The following is a 22,709-nucleotide window of genomic DNA, read 5'->3' as shown; positions in this document are numbered from 1 at the left end:
TTTGGGGGAGACAGAAGAAACTTGGTGTCTTAAGAATAGCCCTTTATCATATAATATCTAGATATGACAGAATTAGCCATGGATTAAATATATTGTTTAGGCAGAACTTACTGTCCGCAAAAGTGTGGGGAGAAGTTAATGTGAGGCTGTGCCTACCTTACCTTTGGCTACTTCTTTCAAGATTCATTTTCAGGCTTCTAGGTCTTTCATTCATACCCCATGCTAGCCAGGCCTCCCTCTGCCACTGCCTATTAAAACCTCTCTGTCCTCAGTCCCATCACTGCAGAGACCTTCTAGGTTACTGCCTGGGCTGATGACTAATGGGCATGTTAAACCTGTGCTCCTGGGAGGCTGCTTCGCTCTGACCAGTCCCTTCTCAGGTATCCTAGACTCATTAGACTCCTTCTACCTTGACCTCTAAGGCCACAACTGTAAATGTTCCGTAAAATAGCACCCATCTTGTAGTAATTCAGTATACTCTGCTTTTTCCATATGATCTCAAGCCTTTTGCTTCAATTACCTTCCCAGTCTGATCACTAATATCCTAGGCTCGACCAAACTTGGGACTCTATTTGCCTTCCCATTGCCTCCCAGACTTAGGTAAAGTATCGAACCAAACTGATGCTCCACCCATACTTCATAGGTTTCTAGCCCCAGTGACTCTCCAAGCTCCATGATGACACAAATCTAAAGCAGTAATCTCCATACTTTTTTGATTGATCACCCAAAAATTAGCAGGTGACTGCAATACATATACAGAGGGTGCCAAAAAAATGTATACACATTTTAAGAAAGGAAAACTGTACTAAAATTGTAACACTCAATATATATTGATAACAAAAGATGAATACAAGTCACGTTTGACTTCTGCAATTACAAGAGGTGCTCAAAGTGGTTACCATCAGTGTCCAGACACGTCTGATTTCGGCGAACTACTGCTTGAGCAACATTGACCAAAGTGTCCACTTGTATACATTTTTTTGGCACCCCTGGTGTTTCTATACTTTTTTTTTTTTATAAATACTGAATTAATTAGAATAAAAATTGTTATTAAGGAAAGAAAGAAAGTGCTCAAATTATGAGTTTCAGGAGTCATTAAGGCATGAGTTTGGAAAGTCTCCTCCCATAGATCTTCCCTGAGGAAGCTGGCCTTTTGGTTATCTTCTTCATTTTCTGTCCCACTCCTGCCCACTTCTGTTTTCTCCTCTCTCCGTTTTGTTTCTCAGCAATTCCCAAATCCCACATCACCAGGACAAGACTGATGTTCTTCCATGGGATGTGCTTAAAACAGTGGCAGATGTTTGTACAAACTCCCTTTTAAAAATTCACTTTTAATATGAATTGTTTTTTCTGATAGGATTTTGTAAAAGAGGCAGACGACTAGGATAATGGGGTTATACTTGGCTTTGCCTTGGACTCACTAACCAGACTAGGGGCTGTCACTTGGACCAAGCACTTTTAAACAACTCCCTTTATGAGCATCTGCAGCCTTGTTGGAGCATCAGCAGAATGTCCACACCCTGCCGAGATATACTACTGCTTCCTTTGAGGGGAGAGAAGAATTACAAGCAGCCAATACTTAAATTGTTTTGGGGAGATAATTAAGCACGATGTCAATAATGCATATGCTCCCAGAGTAAATATGAGCTTAGTTATTAGATGATGCTGTACACATTTTTAGGAGAGTCACTGACATTTTTCAGTCCACCCGAGTATAATGAACTGGGTAAGAGATTTATATGCCCAAAGAGTGCAACTAATTATAAGCCCCAAATAGCACGAAAAGTTACTACATAATTCAAACAGGCCTTGTACTTAGAATCGCTTCAAATAATTAACACTCAAATATAAAATGGGCCCTCTGATAGCTTTGCCAAAGCAGAAGATTTTTCTGGAAAGTTTAATGGTGCTGGGATACAGAGTATTTGGTTAGGAGACTTTTGATGATTTTCAATCATTTTGTCCTCACTGGTGTCCAAGGACAATGAATGAATATTTGAATTGGAAGTAGTGCAAATGGTGCAGCTGACAATGGGGCACAGCCCCCGGGAGCTACACAGTAGTAGAAGAGACCTGAATAAATAATCTAGATCACTGTCTACAAATGTTGGTTAAAAGAGGGCTCAGTTCTTTATTGGACTCTAGTTCTTTACCTAGTCCTCTGATTCCAATAGTGGAATATCATCATAGGCACGCTCTTCCTGGATTTCCATCCTTGTCTAGACCAACTAGAAGTGGAGGTGTTGGATGAATATATACAGCTGAGTTCCTATAAGGATCATTCACCACAGCTGTATGTTCATTCACTTATTCGCTCATTCTGGAGCTTACATTTTAGGGTGAAGGCAGACAATAAAAGGAAAATTAGATAGTTATTAGATATAAGTTAAATGTAAATCTTCAATAAATGCATGAAACAGCCACTAAAATGCAAGCTCCATGAGGACAAGTTGTTTTGTTTTGTTTCCCTATACTTCAATACCAAGAGGATTGCCTGGCACATAGCACATATCCCAGGAATAGTCACTGAATGAAGCACACATAAATAAGCACATAAATTCAGATAAAGGGTTAGGGAGTGATGAGACTAGAGTGGAGAAGAGAAGCCTCAATTCAGATAGGCTAGTTAGGGAGAGAGCTTTTCAAGCGTCAACATTTGAGTAGAGATCTGAATGATAACGAGGAGCTAGCCATGAGAAGTTCTGAATGCAGAGTGTTCCAGACCGAGGCCAAGAAAAGCCTGATCATTTCAAGGAACATTAAGAAGGTCAGTGACGCTGGAGGGGATAAAGCAAAAGGGAGAGTCTGGAGACGAGGCCAGGGTCATGTACAGGACCAGATCAAATACAGTCTTACAGGCTAGGGGAAGAGGTGTGCATTCTAATCTAAGAATAATGAGAAGCTTTATAAAAAAAAGATCTGATGTGATCGGATTTAATTAAAAGATCATTGTGGGTGCTGTGTGGAAAATGACTTATTTAACTGTAGAGATGGTTTCATCTATTGCGTCTTGTAAAATTAGGTTTGTATGTAACACAGTTTAGAAACACTCTTTTAAGGAATATACTAGAGGAGAAATGAGGAGTGCTCAGCAGTAAAATGGACTTGGCGCAATAAACAAGTACTTAACTGCTTCTGTACTATAGTTCGTACACTGCTTTGGATATTATAAGGAATATATACAGATAAGAAAGGCAATCACTACCCTCAAGGAGTTTGCAGTCTGGTGAGGGGATAATAATGAACAAAGCTATTTAGAGAAGAAACCGTGATGTGGCAAAATGTAGCATAAACTAACCTCTAATCTGGTACACCACAGAAATACTCGTTTAGAACCTAAAAGAAACGAAGGTATGATTCTCCTTATGTTTTCCTACTTAATTAAGTTTCAATATCTCTTTTTGAATAGAAAAATTCAGAGCATTTTTACTATATAGTTAGGGCTGCCAGATAAAATACAGCACTAAAATAGGAACCCAAGGACTACAGTTTTTGTGTAAGTATGAATGAAAAATAAACTTGCCAGGAAAAGGAACAGGAAAAAAACCATCCTGGTCCTAGCCTTGGCCTTGGGTAGATTAAACAACAACAAAAACAACAACAACAACACCTTTTCTGAGAGTTTGTAACTATACACTGGATCTCCTGTAGATTTATAATCAGAATTCACATCATCTTAGTGTTCTGGAATATCTCAAAAGGAAAATTCAAAATAAATAGCCCCAAGTAGGTAGTGTCCCAGGGCAATTGTTAGAAGCAAATGTAAGTCCTCTCTAAAGAAATGTCATCTTAATCTAGATCTCAAAGTATTCTCACAGACAAATTTTCAAGGAAAACAGCCACAGTTTAAAATAAAACATAAACTACACAAGGAAATCAGGCACTATGAGAAAGAGTCAACAGAAATAACAGCAGCAGAATATTTTTGTTATTAAAGAACATCTTCTACAAGTGAAAGACATAAAAATTTGAATTTAAAACTCAATGGTTAGATTAAACTGTAGTATTTAGGCATAACAGAAAGAGAATTAGTAAACTCAAAGATAAAGAAAAGATGAAAAACAATTCCAGTCAGAGAGACAAAAACAAAACAGAAAAGAGTGGTAAGAGATATGGAGGTTAGAAAGAGAAGGTCTAAATGTGTTGAAGTTCCAAAGAGAGATAATAGACAGAATGGGAAAGAGACATTAGTGAAACACGGTACAATGCCTGAGAATTTTCTAGAACTGTTAAAAGATACCAATCATTAGTCCCAAGAAACAGCATTAACATATATATTATTTTTTTAATCCACAAAAAGACCTATCACAGTGAAATTGCAGAATAACCAAGAAAACAAACAGCTCTTAGTCTGTGGAGAAGGATAAAAAGACATTACATGGAAAAAGAAGAAAAATACCTTGAGAAGAGGCCTTGAAATTTTAGTGGATAAAAGAATATGAGTCTTTTCAGAAAGAGGCTAACATAGTGGCAGAAAGTTCTTTAAAATTTTGATGAAACACCAGGAATCATAAAATATAAGAGCCAGAAAGGAAATTTGGCTCCAGGCCCAACTCAAATACCCTAAGCATATGAAGCATTTTTATTTATTTGGTTTGAGTCCTCTAGTTCTGACAGAATGAGTCTTTTTTCTGAGCTTCCAGTAAACTTCATATTAATGCTGTGGCTATTATCCACTTGAGGTATAGTGAATTGTTAATGATCTTCCATAGCCAGGGAATATATCTGACTCACCTCTGCAACCCTATTGCCTAGTTTTATGCCCACCATTAATTCATTCCTTTCACAAATATACTTTGAGACCTCCTATATGCTAGAGCTACAATGATGACTAATTCCTAGGACAATATGGACCTAGATTCAGGGTCCAGCGGGGAAAGCAGAAATAAAGAGACCTTGCTACAAATGTGGGATCAATGTCAGTAATGGGATTATGAACAATTTACTAAGAAGAAAATAAGGTGATAACCTAAACCAGGGTGTGTGTGTGGAGGGGGGAGGCAATAATAGAAGGGTTCCTTGAGGAAGTGAAGGCTTAGATGAGACCTGAAAAATGAGTTTGGGGGGTGACAGGAGAGAAAGTTTCTATGTGAGAGACCTGAGGGAGAGAGAACTAAATCTATGGAGACAACTCCTTTAGTAAAAGGACTCATGAGAGTCTCATCGAAGTAATTGTAGAGGGAGTGACAAGATCTTAGAATACAGCACAGTTGCCTTCACCTTAAAAACATATTGGTTTTTAAGGAAAAGCATAGGAAAAATACAAAAGTGGATTGCAAAGAGTTGGCGTAGCTAAAGAGTAGATGTTGGAGCTAGAGGAAAAGAAAAGGGACAGGAGAGAGAAGACTGAAGAGACCAGTGGCTAGATCATGAAAGAAGATTTTATGTCATGCTTTGGAGTACAGACTTTATTCAGAGTCCTGGGAAATCATTTTAGGTTTGTAAACTTGCTTGACACAGGGTTGCCACAAACCTTTGTAAAAAATGCAGTGTCTGTGAAGTGCAATAAAATGAGGTATGCCTGTATACATCGCTGTTGTTTTAGGCCACTCAGTTTGTGGTACTTTGTTACAGGAGCCCTGGGAAACTAATACCGTGACACAGTGAGTAGTTAGGAGGCACCATTTTCCTCTGTGTTCTGCTTTGATTGTTAAAATATTTGAACGATAGCTACTAGAGCTTCTTTCTAATCCACCTACTTCTTTTTAACAGAAAGGGGAATGCTGTATCCTATGTGACTGGTGAGTTTGAGAGAAGGAACTCAACATGTCTGGTGTGATGGGAAGTTTAATACAGACCTTGTGACACTTCCCTTGGGCCTCGCACCAACAGTTTACCCAAATCATTCAATTAAGAGCCCTCCGCCCTGTGCATAAGGGGTCCCCAGATATTTCATCATTGCAGTTTTCAAGACCTTGCTTGGAATCTCCAATCTTTTCAGGATACCCTGCCAAAGTTGAACTGCCTGGAGCAAAAGAGAACAATCCTTTTGATAGTGAAATAAGAGTCCCAGGCTGCAGGAGCCAAGCTGGAGAAGGCCAAGGGACTGAGCCCGCAGTCCCACTGACATCATATTTCTTGTTACCTCTCAATTCAGACACTGGGAGAAGGTTACAGAAAGCATAATCTCTCATTTTCTGACTCTGCTTAGGTGCATTTCACATTCTCAGCATTCAAGGAAACTCTCCAACTAAATATATTGTTAGAAAAAAAGGAAAACCAAGACAACACACATTTATCTCACTTGCTGCCTAAACAGAAACAAAACTGCTGAAAAACAAATTTTATTCTCCAACAGGCATATTTTCTGGTCATTACTTTTTTACCCAAATTGCTGGTTTGTGTAAACAAACTGAAGCTTGTGTAACCAATTTCTGTTATCTGGGGGGAAAAACTCTAAGAGCGATTCTGTGTGATATGCTCTTAAAAAAAAAAAACAACCTCCTACAATTTTAAAAAGATATTTTGAAAGACTCTGCCTATTCATCATCAGGAATATTTTAAAGAAGTGATGTTTTCTTTTGTGTATCTTCAAGTCTCTATAGCAACTGGATCACTTTCTACTCATTAATCAGGAGGCACCAGCCAGAGCATCTATCCTTCCCCCTGGGTTTGGAGCCTTTGTCTACTACTCTACCTTATAAAAACTTCATAGATTTTGCAAATCGTTTTCTTCAAAAATGTTTCCCTTGATCTGAGTGTTTTGCTGTACTCAATATCTTATTCATTACTGTACATTTTCTCTTCTGTGCTATTTGATGGCTTCTGTGGACTACTAGGTACGTTTTGATTGCTTCTTTCTCTGTACTCCTGTGCTTTTATTTCTTACAGCCATGGGAGGTTTTGCTAAGTTCCAGAGCCATATGGCAGATTATACCAAAACCCTTCCACTTCCTCTTCCTTGTGTATACCATCAGCCAGAAGTGCGGTGTACAGTTAAAAATGGAGTTTTGTTTCCTTTAATGTTCTTTCTAAGCTCCTCCTCCTTCTCAAAATTCGGCAATCCCATCCCGATTTTCATCAGTAACACTTGGACCTGCTGAAACAGCGATGAGTGATGAGCACAATTTGGAGGGATTCAGTGACCATCTTTCCCAGACACTGAATAGTTGGTGTGCATGCCAGTGGCTGGATGGCTCTAATGGTCATGCAAAACAGGGACGGAGGGCCTCGGAGTGCCTGTAGTCCAGAAGCTGCTGACTGGAATCTAGTTTACAGAAATGTTTTGTTGGCCAGCATGGTGTAGACCCATACTCTGTTTAAAGAAATCAAAAGATTTCCCATAAAAACAGAGGGTTGCTAGAGGGGTGGGGGGATGGGGATAAAGGAAAGATGAGAGGTTTTGAAAAATAGTCGGTAACCACAAGATGGTCATGGGGGTTTGAAAATTAATTTGGGGAATGTACAGAGGGATAGTGGATGGGGGGAGGGGGGTTCACACTGTGAGGGATATAAATGATAAACGTCTAAGTTTTGCTTTGTCTTGTGCACCTGAAACTAATTAAAAAAAAAAAAAAAGATTTCCCATAAAAAGTCTGGATTACCTCAAGTTCTGCCTGCAAGGATTGATGGGCTGAACAGCAAATGAGTCCTCTAGATGGGTATGCCGCTGTGGGCCTGAGTCCCCAGTTGGCACCTGACCATGGTACCTGACTACCACCTGTAGGTATTTGAATTTAGAACAATTGTTCTTGTTTGATTTCCACCCCTCTCCCCAATTTTTACAGATAAAGATACCGAGGCTTAGACTTTGCAGGGCTTGATCTCCTACAGAATGGAGTACAGACTAAGTACTCAGGAAATGCATTTTAAACTGACTATGCCTGTAACCGTACAAATCCACGCAGGTAATCATCAAGAAATGTTGCAGCAACTCTTGTCAATGTGGGCTTTTGGAAAAACGCTGTGTGTTATTTAGAATAAGGAGGAAATTCTTTTTCAGGTATAGAGAAACACATGGCCAGGTGCTAAGCATGCGTATGTATATGTATATATGTGTGGGATGCAGTGGGCAAGAAGGGAGAGACCCTTTGAGTACATTCTCCAAAAGTGGCAGCTTTTCAAGATTCTTCAATAGTAATAGATTGAGCTGAGAACTGGGAATTATGAACAAGACAAAAGAATGTTAGAAGCCACACTATGAGCACAGCATTGATTTATCTAGAGAAAGCACTGAAAGATTAGAAACATTTTTATGTCATTTGTTTCCCGCCAATTAATGAATGTCTGCAGCACACAGCGTCTATCTACTCTTTTGGTTCCATGTTAGAACAATGCTATGTGTATGGTGTAAGCCTGGGCCCCCCAGCGTTTGTGTGTGTGTCTGTGTGTGTGTACCCACGAGCATACAAGTTTTGTGAGCAATGAAATACTGATCAAAAGGTAATACTCTTCAACTTTTGAGAACGCCTTCTCCTTGAATCCATTCCCAAAGAGAACAAAAATTAATAAATCTTGATTGTTTTGATCCCACAGAAAATAAAGGAAAACATTGGCCATAAAAAAGAGCTTAGGTTGTGGTAATATTTTAAACAATTCATGGAGAAATGAACCCATTATCATAATAAAAATGAAAGCTTAGCACCGGCCAATGAGGCAGCCCCCCCCCCCCCCACCAAGACACAGTGTCTTGTGGTGACTGGTGAGGCTGTAGATGCTCTCCTTTAAGAGCCTCCAAGAGCCTTAACACAGGAGCTTTGTGATGACGGAGAAAAGATTTTGTGGAACAGCCAAACACCCCGTTTCCACCAAGCCAAGCTCTTCTTCTTAAAGAACCTCATGTGACCACTCTAACAGCATTCCAGTGGCACTTAGGTCTGAAAACAAGAGAGATTTCACAGTATGATTACGTCTACACAATAGCACATAATGTAGAAAGCAGGCTGAGAATTATCTGCCACATTTGGGGGCGAGCTCTGCCCCACCATGAAATACCTTATATTGGCTGTCTATCTAGTATGATTCTTTCAGATAATTGCTGGCTGTGTCTTCCTTTCATTTCATGTTTTATAGCCCTGATTGTTCTATGAAAGCTCTTCTATTTTCCTTCTCCATGGCATGGACACATCCCAGGACTAGCTTGCAGGGTGCAGTTAGAATAAGGGCTCCATTTCATAAAGCTGGTTGTTTTGCAGTCGGCCGATTCCTCTCTCAGACACTATAAAGATTCTCTCCCCAAAGCCATTGTTCCTCCTGCTATTTCACAGCTCTCCAGGGGCCTTCATTCATATTGGCAGGTGATAAGCTATTTTCAAGTCATGGGTAATCATAGTAATTCAGCAGTTTTCCTTATTAGCACTTTTGAATGGAGAAAGTACATGGAAGCTGCTCATCTGTGCTGTCTCTTTTCTCTAGGTTTAGAGCTTTTATGCTCCAGATGGGCTATGTTGTTAGTCCAAAGGGATTAAATGAAAGAGTGTCTACCAATCTTTCTAATGGTCACAAATTACATGGACGAGAATGCTCAGCATTTCTTTCTTCGCTTTGAGAGAAGCCACTGGCTGTGTGGGACAGCCATTGTTATTTTCATTCCTGGTTCTTGAGACATTATTGAAGGAAACATTATCAAATGACAGACGCACATGTGGGTGCCTAAGTGCAGGAGTGTTCCTTCTTGGTGATGAGGCAATTTTCCAAAGTATTGATACCTTTTAGGAATCTCCAATATTTTCTAAAAATTTTAACACTGTTGGAAGGGGGGCAAGCTTGACCACAGGAAGAGCAAAAGCTCATATATTTTGGCATGTGTCTGAAAGAGGACAGGATTCAGTTTGCATAAAAACACCACCACAAACACCAATGTTCTTTACTAATGCTGAACGATTAAAGGGCTTATTTTGCAGTGAGAACGAAATAGGTACACATTTAGAAACATTTAGAGACACCTGTGATTTACCCAAGCCACCGTGACTCCTCCTGTAGGGCCATTATTGTCTATTATATCTACGCGTAGTAAGTACATGTAATTATTTCTTACAATGGACTATTTACTTCATTCGTCTAACATTTTGACTGATGGCTTTGCTATCTTTTTCAGGAAACACATTTATTTAGGTTACTATATAGATATTTCTAAGCACTATGCTAGTGTCTCAGTGTCTAATAGATCATTTGAAAATTGTACTTTCTTTGACCAGGGCTACATTTAATGTACCTAAAGGGAAGTGTGAGGAAATTTTTTTGTCTTTATGCTAATTTGAGAAGCTATACATTCTAAAAGTCCGAAAATGGGCAGACATGATAATATAGGTATCAGATGGAATTACAAATCAGAAGAAAATATGCAGCTTGATTTGGCACCAAGTGTTAACAGTTTTTTCTCTTTATGGGATTGCAAACTTGGATAGTTTTTCTTTTAACATTTTATTTGAAAATAATATCAAGCTTCCAGAAAAGTTATAAGAATAAAACCATTTACCCTTTACCCTGATTCACCTATTAGCATTCCATCTATTTGCTGTGTAATTTGTTCACTTGCTCTCACGGTGTGTGTGTGTGTGTGTGTGTGTGTGTGTGTGTGTGTGTTGTTTTTTCACTGAATCATTTAAAATAAGACACATACATTGTGGCTCTTTACCCCTAAATATTTCAAAATATATTTCCCCTAAAAATAAGTACATTCTCTTATATAGCCACAGTATAGTCTTCAACTTAAGGAAATTCAATGTTAGTAAATATACCTGTCTGTATTCCTTTTTTTTTCAATTTACCCAATAATGTCCGATAGGGATCCTTTCTTGGATCACATATTGCATTTAGTCACCTTGTCTCTTTAGTCTCCTCTAATGTAGAACAACAACTTGGGTCTTCTCTGTCTTTTGTGACACTGACATTTTTCAAAGGTAATGGTATCTTTTTTATAGCCTGTTTCTTATTTGGCATTTGCCTATTATTTCCTCTTGTTTAGATTCAGGTTAAGTGTTCCCAGTCAAAGTACTGTATAGGTCATGTGGTATCCTTTTCAAGATATCATACCCAAAAGTACCCAATTCTATCTGTCCATCTTTAGTGATGTTAATTTGGTTTTGCATCTCAAGAAATTTCCTCGTACTTCAATCCAGAACAATACTCAGCCCCTGAAGCTGGTGAACAATTCCTTTAAAACAACTGAAAGGAAGCTATTCCAGGAGAGGTAGAAAGAGGGGTTTCAGAATTCAGCATCAAGGCAGAAAGAGATTTTTGAGATAATGAAACAATATTAATAATTATGCCATTAATAATATTTGTAAGAATTGCTAACATTTGAGTCCTTCCCATGTGCCAAGCATTTCATTACATATTTAAATGATGTATTAGTTTTCTATTGTTTCAATAAATGACCACAAATTTAGTAGCTTAAAACATTACAGATTTATTATTTTACAGTTCTGTGAGTCAGAAACTGGTTTGGGTCTCACTAAGCTAAAATCAGAGTCATGCCAGGGCTGGGTTCCTTTCTGGGGCTCTAGGAGAGGATCTGGTTCCTTGCTCATTTGGGTTGTTGGCAGAATTCAGTTCCTTACAGTTGTAGGACTGAGATCCATTCCCTTGCTGGCTGTCAGCTGAGGAATGTACCCAGCTTTTAGAGGCCACCTACATTCCTCACCGTGGGGGGTGGGGGGAGGTTCCCTTCAGCTAGTTTCAAAGCTAGCAATGATGGCTTTCTCCTTCTGTCTCATCTCTCTCATTGCAGCTGGAAAGGGTACCTACTTTTACAGACTCACGTGCTTAGATTTAGCCCAGCTGGAAAATCTAGGATACCATTCCCATCTTGAAATCTTTAACCTTAATCACATCTCCAAAGTCCCTTGTGCTGTGTAAGGCAACACATTCATAGGTTCCAGGGATTAGGGTGTGGACTTGGTTGGAGGACCCATTCTTCTGCCAACCACAGATGCATTACCTCATTTAATACTCACAAGATGCTTTGAGGAAGATACGGAAATTATCCCCTGTATCCATCATGCTACCAAAGCTTAGAGAAGTTAAATGAATTTCTCAGAATCATACAACTGGTAAGAGGCTGGGGCAGGATTAACTTTAAGCAGAAGTGTTTATCTAATCTGGAGGATTAAAATTTTTATTTTAGCAGCAAAATCCTTTACCAAATGGAAACTTAGGAAAAATCAAATACATGAAAAAGATGAAAGCAAAGCTGCCTTCGCTAAATTGGGAGAAGTGGATGGTGGGAGAGGGAGAGGCTTTACAGAATAGGGGTCAGGACCACTGATCCATCCAATCCCTTTGTTTCTGGATGAGGATGTAAGTTCTGGAGACAAACGTGAAATGACTTGCCTGGAGCGAGTTCTGGGACTGGAGTCTGGCTCTTTCACTCCCCACAAGGACTCTTTGACCATGCACCACAGATTTTTACCTGTTAGCAGTTTGCCCATTTATTTGTTCAAAAATTATGCATTCAGCATCTGCGTGTAGTCAGCAGGGTTCTAGATGCTGATGATACAACAGTAAAGCTAATATAAAGTCCCTGCCTGCCTGTGAGTTACATTTTAGTAAAGAAAGAAATACAACAAATGAGAAACAGAAACTCATAGACACAGACAATAGTTTAGTGGTTGCCAGAGGGTAAGGGGGGCGGGGGGTGGGGGGTGGGAGATGAGGGTAAGGGGGATCGAATATATGGTGATGGAAGGAGAACTGACTCTGGGTGGTGAACACACAATGGGATTTATAGATGATGTAATACAGAATTGTACACCTGAAATCTATGTAATTTTACTAACAATTGTCACCCCAATAAATTTAATTAAAAAAAAAAAAAAAGAAAAAGAAATACAGCAAATAAGTTTTAAAAGTAAATAATAAATTAAAATATCAGATAATTGTGTTTCATCTGTCAGAATTAAAATAAGATGATTGATCCATCCAATCCACACAATTGATGTGTGTATTGTGGGGGGTGGGGTGGGAAAGAGGAGACCGAGAGACAGAGATAGTCTGGCTTCTTTAGATTGGGTGCTGAGGGGAAGCCTCTTAGCGGATGATATTTAAACTGAGATGTGATGACAGGAAGGAGCCAGCTACATTAATACCTCAGAAAGAGCATTCCAGGTGGAGGGGAGAACAGCTAGAGCAGGGCCTGAAGACAAAAATGGGCTGGAAGTAACCAAGACCAGCACCCTCTAGTGTAACTAGAGAGTGAGGATAAGGGGAGAGAGGTAAGGATGAAGTCAGAGGTGTGGAGGAGACTAAAATTAGTAAGGCTCCTTTGATTAACACACGTCTTTCGGTTGTCAAGCATTATCTACTAGTTCTAGCTTGAGCCAAATATAGAATTCTCAAGTAAAGGACCACTGGCTTGTTGGCAGAGCAGAAACATAATGCCCAACCAATGAGGTATTTGTTCATTGGATAAGGGTCCAGTGCTTTTCCCCAGTTACTTGCTAAGTTCCCAAGTGACCCATCCCAATAATGCACATTTGGGCACATAATGTGACAGTTGGACAATGGCTTTGGGTAATTGTCATTAGCCATGGTAAAGATAAGTTGTTACTGAGTTCTTGATTCTGATTTACATTTTAGTATTCAAGGGTGTAATTACTATACCAGTCCCAAGGAATAATTGACAGATTTTATGTTTGAAATCTCAGTAGGTCAAACTTCCCATTTGTAAAACTTTTCAGTTGCTCCTTTGACTAGCACATAAAAGGAATTTACTTCTGAACTGAGAGCTTTTATGCCAAATTTTTACATCCTTAAATATAGTATTTTATCACTACCATAAATGGTTCTTAACTCACCTCCCACAGACACTTCAGTGCGAAAAGCAAGAGGCCTCCCTAATTCACTTGTTTCAATTCATAGAAGATTTCTAAGTTGAAGTCAGGTCATTTGGATAATATTTCAAATGTACAGGCTCCCTTTCTGCTAAACATAATAAATCTGCAATTTTACAATTGGCTTGGTCAGCTAGTGTGATTCTACTAGGCTTTCCAATAAGCACCCCTTCAAAACGACCTCCTTTCTCTTTCAACACTCACCTCCAGACCTCACCCAAAGGCTTGATGTTATCACTGAAATGTTGGGAACATGGTAATATGGAGACGGCATTTTAAGGTTGATTTATTTTTCTAGTGGAACATCCAGACTTCTAGCAATTATTTTAGGGCATAAAATTCCATTATGATGATAAATCAAGCTGTCAGCTCTTTCTGGTCCAAATTAGAGGTTGGAGAGATTGAGAAACTTTTGTACTCTAATATTCCAACCTTTGCATTTCCGGCTTATACATGTTACCCCTCTGGAAGTAAAGCCATGTCTGCCCTTGGATGTTTTCTTGTCCTGGTGACCTGATTGAATGGGGACCGCTCAAGTAGAAATGCTCCTCGCCCAGTGGTCTCATGGGCCTCCCAGTTCCTGGTGGCCACGGAACAAGGGGCTGAGAGGTAGATAGCCCTGGGCTGCCTGCCTGGTTCATACAAAATATTTACTTGTCTTGCCTAGTGGTAGATAGTTTATAGATAGTCAGAACACACTGTTTTTATGGAAAAAATGTGAAAGAAAAAAAGAAAAGTTGGCTGCTATGGAAGGTCCATAAGCACAGCTGGGAGGAACAAAGGTTCGATTGGCCCGGTAATATGACCAGTGAGAACATGACTAATGTTTGGAGATGTCAGCATGGATACCCATAGCCTTCCAGTGCTTCAACTTTGAGGACTTGACCAAGAGGTGGTATCTGAAGCATGGCCCTACCCAGACCGTGTTCCTGAGCCCACTGCATTCTCCAGCTTGCTGTGCTGTTTGGTCCCCATGGTGCTTCTCAAGCCGTGGGCTGGCCCACTGTGCTGGAAGCTGAACTGAAGGCTGTTGGTAGTTCTGCAGCCAAGGTTTCCCTGGTGGGAGGTGCAGGGAGACTTCATGGAAAGGATGAGCCTGGATTCCTACCAAATTATCCTCCTGTTGACTTTTAGAGGGCTGGAATTTCAGACTGTCGATATGCAGAGGCAGTTTACTGACACTCATTGTTGGCCCAACTCTTAGTTGGAGACCTGCCTTTTGAGCAGCTGGGTATCAACATGCAGATACTCCTGCCTCACCCACACTCAGCTTCTGTCTATTCTGGTGTCAGCTCTGTAACTTAAATCAATTTTTTTCTCCTCAACCAGTGGAGCTGGAAGCTCTTCCGACCATCTGGTAAAGGACTGTGAAATGGCTATGTGGCAGTGGCACTGGGAGATGGAGTGTTGGAGGTGAGATGAGGACAGCTAACAATAGGCACAAAAGCCACAGATACCGTGTGTCTGAGTGCCTACTTGGTACCTGGTGACAGGCACTAGCTAAGTGCTTATGACACAATGGCACACAAGTTAGATGTGTGGCCTCAGCTATACCAACAGGCCTATTGATGATGGCAGATATGACAGGGAAGAAAAGGGTAGACATGGAGAGAAAGCAAATTACATTTTATTTTGCTATAAATAATAGAACCTCTTGGTTTCTCTCTCTTAGCCTAAAATATGATCATCTTTCTAGTTTTCATTATAATCTCTAGGGCCATATTAGGAGGTAAAAGGAAGGGCATTTGTGGATGTTTTCCTTTATAAAACAGGATGGAATTAGAAATAAAAAGTGTATGGGACTTGCCCAAAAATTTCCATTGTGGTTGGGGAAGGATAAAGATAGATACTAAGATTTCAGACTCCATTTCCACAATGCCACAAAATCAAATAAGACCTAACCATCCAAAGTTCTAGTCTCTACCACTGATCTCACTTTTATTTTTGTTTTAAACCTGATGGACAAACATAAGCTGAGGTCTTGGTTGCTGAAAAGATTTCAGAAATATCAAACATATTTTACTACAAAAAAGTAATTTGGCAACATTTTTCCAGCTTGTTATTTTTAAACATGCACACGAGACATTCTGGTTGGTTTCTAAATAGTTCTGTAAAGGTGAAATCCATCCAGCAGTCCAACTGCCCCTTGCCTCCAGTCCCTGAAAGTTTAATGTTGCAGACAGCACATTGCTTTCAGGAACGGCAGCCGGTCTGCTGAATCCCTCACCCCGTATGCTGTGCTCAGCCACACTTTGTGCTTTTGTTTGACTACTAGGTTTGTTTTGAAAGTAATTGGCTCAGTTCTCTTTCTGCAAGTATACGTGATCCAGACAGCCTTGGCTTGCAGCTAGACTTCACAGGTCAGTTACACAACAAGTAGGAGGAACTTTGATTATACCCGGCTCCGGGGGAAAATAGCGTAATAACAAAAAGAGCCAAGATGATGAGCTAATTGCTCTAGAAATTGAACTTAGGATACCTCACGACTATTTTTTTCTACCCCATAACTGTAAGAATATGAACTTGAATGCAGGAGAAGAAGAATAGGGAAATTTCAGGAGACATAACAAAGGAGCATAAGAGTATAACCAAGAATGAAATAAATATGGCAGATTGACCTTTTCACAAAAAGGGTGTCTGGGTGCAATCTGGAAAAAGAGCAAATATTTGGATAGTCTATGGATTTAGAGCCAGACAGTTCTAAGTTTGGATTCGGCTCTAAAACTTGCTAACTATGTGACTCGGGGCAAATTACATAAGCTCTTTGTGCCTTGGTTTCTCTTCTATAAAATGGGGATAAGCATTTGAACAGAGAAGACCGTATCAGAATTAGAGTCCATGTTTGTAAAGTGCCGGCCTAGCTGAGGACCTAGCATGGAATGGACAGTAAGTTGTAATTATTGTAATACAATGTATCTGTCTCTGCTCCAGCTTCCATCCTCAACAAAGTATTTTAAACATGATGTTGAAAATACCTGTTTATATACCCATCTTGACCAGTGGTTTATATGCCCATCTTAATCAACTCTGATTGCACATCAGAATCAGTTGGGAATTTTTCAAAAACACAGATGCCTTACCCCAGACCAATGAAATCAGAAACATTGGGAGTGGGTCCCAGCACTGCATTTTATAACCCCCTCGGTGATTTTGATGTACACCTAGGGCTGAGAAACACTGGCCTTTCCCAGGTGTCTCTGAGCCCTTTGACAGTAGAGAACGTGTTTTCTTCTCCTTTATATCTCCATGCTTAGCCTGTTGTAGATGCTCAGTAAATATTTCTTGAACCAAATTAAAAAAATTAGAGGAAGTTGTCCAAATTCCCCAAACTAGGTTCATATGAGCTCATTTCTTAGGTAGCAGATAAAGGCAAGAGATACCAGCATATTGTTATTCTCACAATAAGGATTTGGAAGAGTGGGGTAAAGAATGTCAAAGTCCTTTCAGCTGGCAGTTCACCTATTGACTACATGTCATTTATCACTGGTCCTCTTTTTGACTCTTCAGTTGCCAAGGGGTCAGAGAAGTGAGACAGCAGAATATTTTGGGAAACTCCATCAGTTAAAAGAATTGCAACTTCTTTAGAAAAATTCCTTTGAAAGAAAGAGAAAGTCAAACACTGCCAAGGTATGATCACGGGAAAGAGCAGAGAGGCAGAAGAGAGAAGTCAGTGGAACAGAGTGGGCACATGTTTGTGACTATTTCATGTACAAACATATGACATGAGACCACGGAATATACCTGTCCCAGGCATTACCATGGTGAGAATGTCATTAGGGTGTTCATAATACCAGTTTCTCTTTTACAGGCACATGACAAGTTTGCATCTCCCTACTCTGGAATCTTGGGCATGTACATGTGACTTGCTTTGGCCCAAAATAAGCGAGTGGGAGTTACAAGTGTCACTTCCTGGGGACACCTTTAAGAGCCAGTGTACTTTTCTTCTGCCCCAACAAGGAGATGGCTGCTCCATCACCCTGGTTCCTGGATTGAGGACCATGTAGAGCACTCAGCTGACCCGTGATGGAGATGTAGCATGAATGAGAGAGAAATAAACCTTTGTTGTTTTAAGTTCTTGAGATTGAGGGGTCGTCTGTCATCAGAGCACAACCCTGCCTATCATATGCATACATATTACAAAGTGCTTCTAAGCCAACTACTTCCTGTGAAAAGTGTAAATAAAGTTAAGCAGAAGGTTGGTTGAAATTGTTTAGCAACTCGGTCACTTCCCATAAGCATTAAATTGGTCGTTTTAAAGCTTCTCTAATCCTCAGTTTCTCTATCTGTAAAAATTGTTGGATTATAGATGTGAAAACACATCATCTACTTTAAGTGTTTAGCCGAATGCCTGGTGAACGATGATGCTTAATAAATATCAGGTTACACAGACCTATTATTTGTGGAATAAATGGAACAAACGATGGGAAAGCAGAAAGGACAAAGCCATGCAATAAATATTTGCTAAGTGAATTAATGAAGAAAGCCAGGATGAATAAGGGACCATGAAACTGCAAAACTTCTGCTAATTCTTCCAACATTGGTTTCTTTTATAAGGTTTTGTTTATGCTAAACCTCATGTTTGAAATGAAGTATCATTTAGAAAATGATGGGAGAGGGAAGCTCTAATGATTGAAAAATAAAAAGTTATTTTATGTGTTTTTTAAGACAGCATTGTCTAATGGAGTTTGCTTGTCCCTCATTAGCAAGTGGTGACAATGCATTTAGATTCCAATTCTCCCTCTGAAGCTGGCTTGTGTTTGGCCTTTTACAGAAAAGAGGCATCCTGAACTGCCCTCCCCCATCTGTCCCTGGATATGATGATAGCTAACCACCTGGGTCATGCACTGAGCTTGGTGTGACAGGGAGTGATGCACTAGGTCACTGGAAAGAAGGTCCTTTATGAATGTTGAATTTTACTTTTATAATCAGCAACTTCTTTCCAATTTAAAGGCGCACCAGCCTAGTATAAGTTTTATTCTGCAATGTCTTTGGTTTGGAAGGTACCAAAACAGTTTGGCACTGCTCTCGTTCCCCTGAAAATTTGTGGAAAAGGTCCAATGGGAGATCGGGGTAGAAGTGAAATAAATAGTGACCCATGACTACTATATTTGATTTGAGAAATTCTGTATGTCTGCCCCACTGGAAAACTAGCCATCAATTTCATGTCTCAGATGTCTTGATTTTTCTCTTCTATGAATGAGGTCTCACTCCTTAATAGAAAGATAAGGTAGCAAGAAGAAATGAGGTTGGTTCTCTAATTCCTGGATCTGAAGCTTGAATCTAACGTGGGGTCAGGGTAGAAAGAGTGTTTCTCATATTCACGTGGAGGAGAGAAGGGTGTCTCCTGCCAATTATACCCTTGTAATGGATCCCACTTTCCCAGAGAGGAAAAGAGTTCCAGTGGAGGTGAATGAAACTGAAGGGAGGTAAAGTGGCAGAGACGAATTCAGAGTAAGTGAAACTGTACCTGCCTACTCTCAGTCTTGCTGTTGAGAGGGTCCCCCTATCTGGCCTGCCCCATCTCAGAACATTCCAGAGGTAGGTCCTGAAGCTGACAGCTTCAGGTGAACAGTGACCCCAAATCCATTTGCATGACTATTATGAACAATTTCACTGTTTGACTAGTAAATTCAGTTATGTCATAGAGCATAAAGTTGTAGCCAAACAAAGTACAATGTAAAGGGGCAGAAAATAAGGTTTTCTTTTATCTTTTTATTATTCCATAAAGTATAATACTCTTTGCTCTAGAATTAGAAGGGAAGAACATTAGGTGGTCTGGACAGAATAGTCATAAAACACATGGATTTTGGTGTTATGCTATCTAGAATTCAGTCCCCTCAAAATAGCATTTTGGGTTTCTTCAGATAAATACCCAGAAGTGGGACTACTGGGTCCTTTTGTCTCTTGTTATAGTCTTTGTTTCAAAGTCTATTTTGTCTGGTATAAGTATTGCTACCCGAGCTTTTTTTTTTTTCATTTCCATTTCCATGAAATATCTTTTTCCCATCACTTTACTTTCAGTCTTTGTGTGTCTTTCAACCTAAAGTGAGTCTCTTGTAGGCAGCATAGGTAAGGGTCTTGTTTTCTTATCTATTCAGCCACCTTGTCTTTTGATTGAACCACTTAATTCATTTACATTTAAAGTAATTGTTGATAGATGTGTAGTATTGCCATTTTATCAGTCATATTTTTATCTTTTTTTTTCACCTCAAAAAAATCTCTCTATTTCCTTGTATTAGATTGGTGCAAAAGTAATTGTGGTTTAAAAGGTTAAAAACAATTGTAAAACCACAATTACTTTTGTACCAACTGAATAATACTGAAGTGGTGATGAACTCCTTTAGTTTTTTCTTGTCTGGGAATCTCTTTATCTGTCCTTCGATTTTCAATGATAGCTTTGCTGGGTAGAGTCATCTTGGTTGTAGGTCCTTGCTTTTCATCACTTTTAATATTTTGTGCCAATCCCTTTTGGCCTGCAAAGTTTCCGTTGAGAAATCAGCTGATAATATTATGGAAGCTCCCTTGTAGGTAACTAATTGCTTTTCTCTTGCAGCTTTTAAGATATTTTTTCTCTTTGTCTTTAATTTTTGGCATTTTAATTACAAGGTATCTTGTGTCTCCTCGTGGAACTCTTTGGGTTCCACTGATTCCATCCTCTGCTTCATGTAATCTGATTGATTCCCTCTAATGTATTCGTCATTTCAGTTATTGTGTTTTTCATTGATGACTGGTTCTTGTTTTTTGAAGAATCAGATAGGAGCAATCAGGGTGTTGCAAGACCTGATTACGCAGAGACGTTAATCACGAATCATGAAAACTCCAATCATCATGTTCTAATCTGCCCTCCACAAGGAGGAACAGGTCAGGACCATCCTACCTGACAATGAATGGTTCTTTTTAATGTTTTCTATCTCCAATTTTATGTTTCCTTTCTCTTATGTTTCCTATCTCTTCTCCCTGAGGTCATTGAGCGTCCTTATAACCAGTGTTTTGAACTCTGGTGTCTCCATTTTGTTTAGTTCTTTTTCTAGAGCTTTGTTATGTTCTTTTAATTTGGATATGTTTCTTTGTCTCCCCATTTTGTCTGCCTCCCTGTATTTGTTTCTATGTATTATGTAAGGCTGCTATGTCTCCCAGTCTTATTAGAGTGGCCTTATGTAGTAGGTGTCCTGTGGGGCCCACTGGCGCAGTCTCCCTGTTCACCAGAACCAGGTGCTCCAGGTGTGTCCCTTGCGTGGGTTGTGTGTACCTTCCTGTTGTTGTTGAGACTTGGTTGCTGTTTGCATGTCTATGGGAGGGATTCACACTTGAGCTGTGTGAGAGCTGTTGGGTTTGGTTGTGAGGACTGGCCATGACTACAGTGGAGGAGCTGTGGTGCAGGGGCTGATCCTACAGAGCAGGATTCATTTTAGCAGGGCTCTTGTGCCTGCCTATTCTACCCTTTGAATGTGTCATCCAAGGAGGTGGCTGGGTGATGCTCCAGCTCAGTCCAAAGCTGGTCACCAGGTGTGCCAGCCCTGGGGTCTCATGAGAGGGGACATGCTGCAGGCCATGTTCAGCCACTGCCTGTGATCTGCCTGAGGCCACCTGGCATGTGCCACAAAGCAATTTGCAGATGGCTGCCACCTGCACTGGGCCTGGTGGTACCTTGAGAGGCCAAGCCATGAACCAAGGCTAGCTGTTGCTAGTGCCAGGCTTAGGTCTGCTCAGACAGAGATACAGGGCACACAGAAGCCATATGCTGGTTGTTTGGGTTCTGTGAAGGTTTGAGAGATTTTAGGAAAATCTGCAGCGTGTACCAAGACAGGAAAAACCAATGGAAGCAGCTTGGGTGTGCTTGAAAGTTGTGGGGAGCAGGGTCTCAGGGAATCACCTGGGTTGGGGCAAATGAAAGGTGTTAGCCAGGTTGATGGAGATGCAGATATGTTGGCCACCTGTGTCTGCACACTGGGAAGGAGGAGGCTTCACCAAAGAAACAATGGTTTTGCCAGCTCCTCTGTCTGGGGGAAAGCAGCCCCTCTAGCCCTCATCCTGAAGCCACACAACTCAGTTCATCCTCTACGTCCCTGGTGCCTTTCAAGACACTGCCCTAGCGCTGGAACTCAGAGCCAGTGATTCGGTTAGTGAGTAAGTCTGTGTGTGGGCCCTTTAAGAGGAGCACCTGGGACTACAGCCACTCTCTGTTTCACTCAGCCACAATCTTTGCTGGTTTTCACAGCGAGAAGTTATGGGGACTTCTCTCCCTGGCAGTGGAACCCTGGTGTGGTAGCCTGGTGGTAGCAAGGGGGCTGGGACCCCTTGCTCCTCCTTTTGGGGGGCCTCCACAGCTGAGATATCCCTCCTGATTTTTAATGGTCACACATAGGTGTGGGATTAGCCTGTTCTGCATCTCTGTCCCTCCTACCAGTCTTGAGTTGGCTGCTTCTGAATGTCTTTAGTTGTAAGGCTTTTGTTCAGCTAGACTTCAGGTGATAATCAATGATGGTTGCTCTGTAGTTTAGTTGTAATTTTGATGTGGTCTTGAAGCAAGCACAGCATTTACCTACTCTGCCATCTTGATCCAAAAGTGCTACAGAATACTTTTAAACTCCTTAGTCCAGATTTCAAGGTACGTTTTTTCAACCACTTCTCCAAACTTCCCTTTGCCTAGTCCCTTATATTTGTTTATTCTTTCTGGAGAATTGGTACATTCAGTGTCCTGAAACTCATGACAGAAATTCTTCCCTCCGAACCTTTATCCTGCTGTTGTCTAGATCCAAAGCCCCTCCATAGTGTAACTCTTCCCACTTATCTGTCTAAATTCCATGGAAACTCCAAGGCTTATCTCAAGTCCCATCTTCTGGAAGCCTTCCTTGACTACTTCTGTGCCCAGGGATTCCCTCCTTTTCTAAGTTCTGTTGGTACAAACATTTGTCCCCTTTTTAGCAGTTAATTTAT

At 40.3% G+C, this 22,709-nt stretch overlaps 1 protein-coding gene and 1 non-coding gene across 3 annotated transcripts in view; both read right to left on the bottom strand.

The window, feature by feature from the left end:
* PCSK5 (proprotein convertase subtilisin/kexin type 5) overlaps positions 1 to 22,709 on the bottom strand; it is a 404,636-nt gene that overhangs the window by 48,546 nt on the left and 333,381 nt on the right. The window lies entirely within an intron of this gene.
* On the bottom strand, positions 20,521 to 20,656 carry LOC141571412 (U8 small nucleolar RNA). Its single transcript, XR_012496155.1, has one exon. It is a non-coding gene; the product is annotated as a U8 small nucleolar RNA (small nucleolar RNA).

This window comes from Rhinolophus sinicus, linkage group LG04 (genome assembly GCF_036562045.2).
Source record: "Rhinolophus sinicus isolate RSC01 linkage group LG04, ASM3656204v1, whole genome shotgun sequence".
NCBI lineage: Eukaryota > Metazoa > Chordata > Mammalia > Chiroptera > Rhinolophidae > Rhinolophus > Rhinolophus sinicus.
The sequence above is the reverse complement of the archived record's forward strand: the minus strand, read 5'-3'. Positions and strand labels throughout refer to the sequence as shown.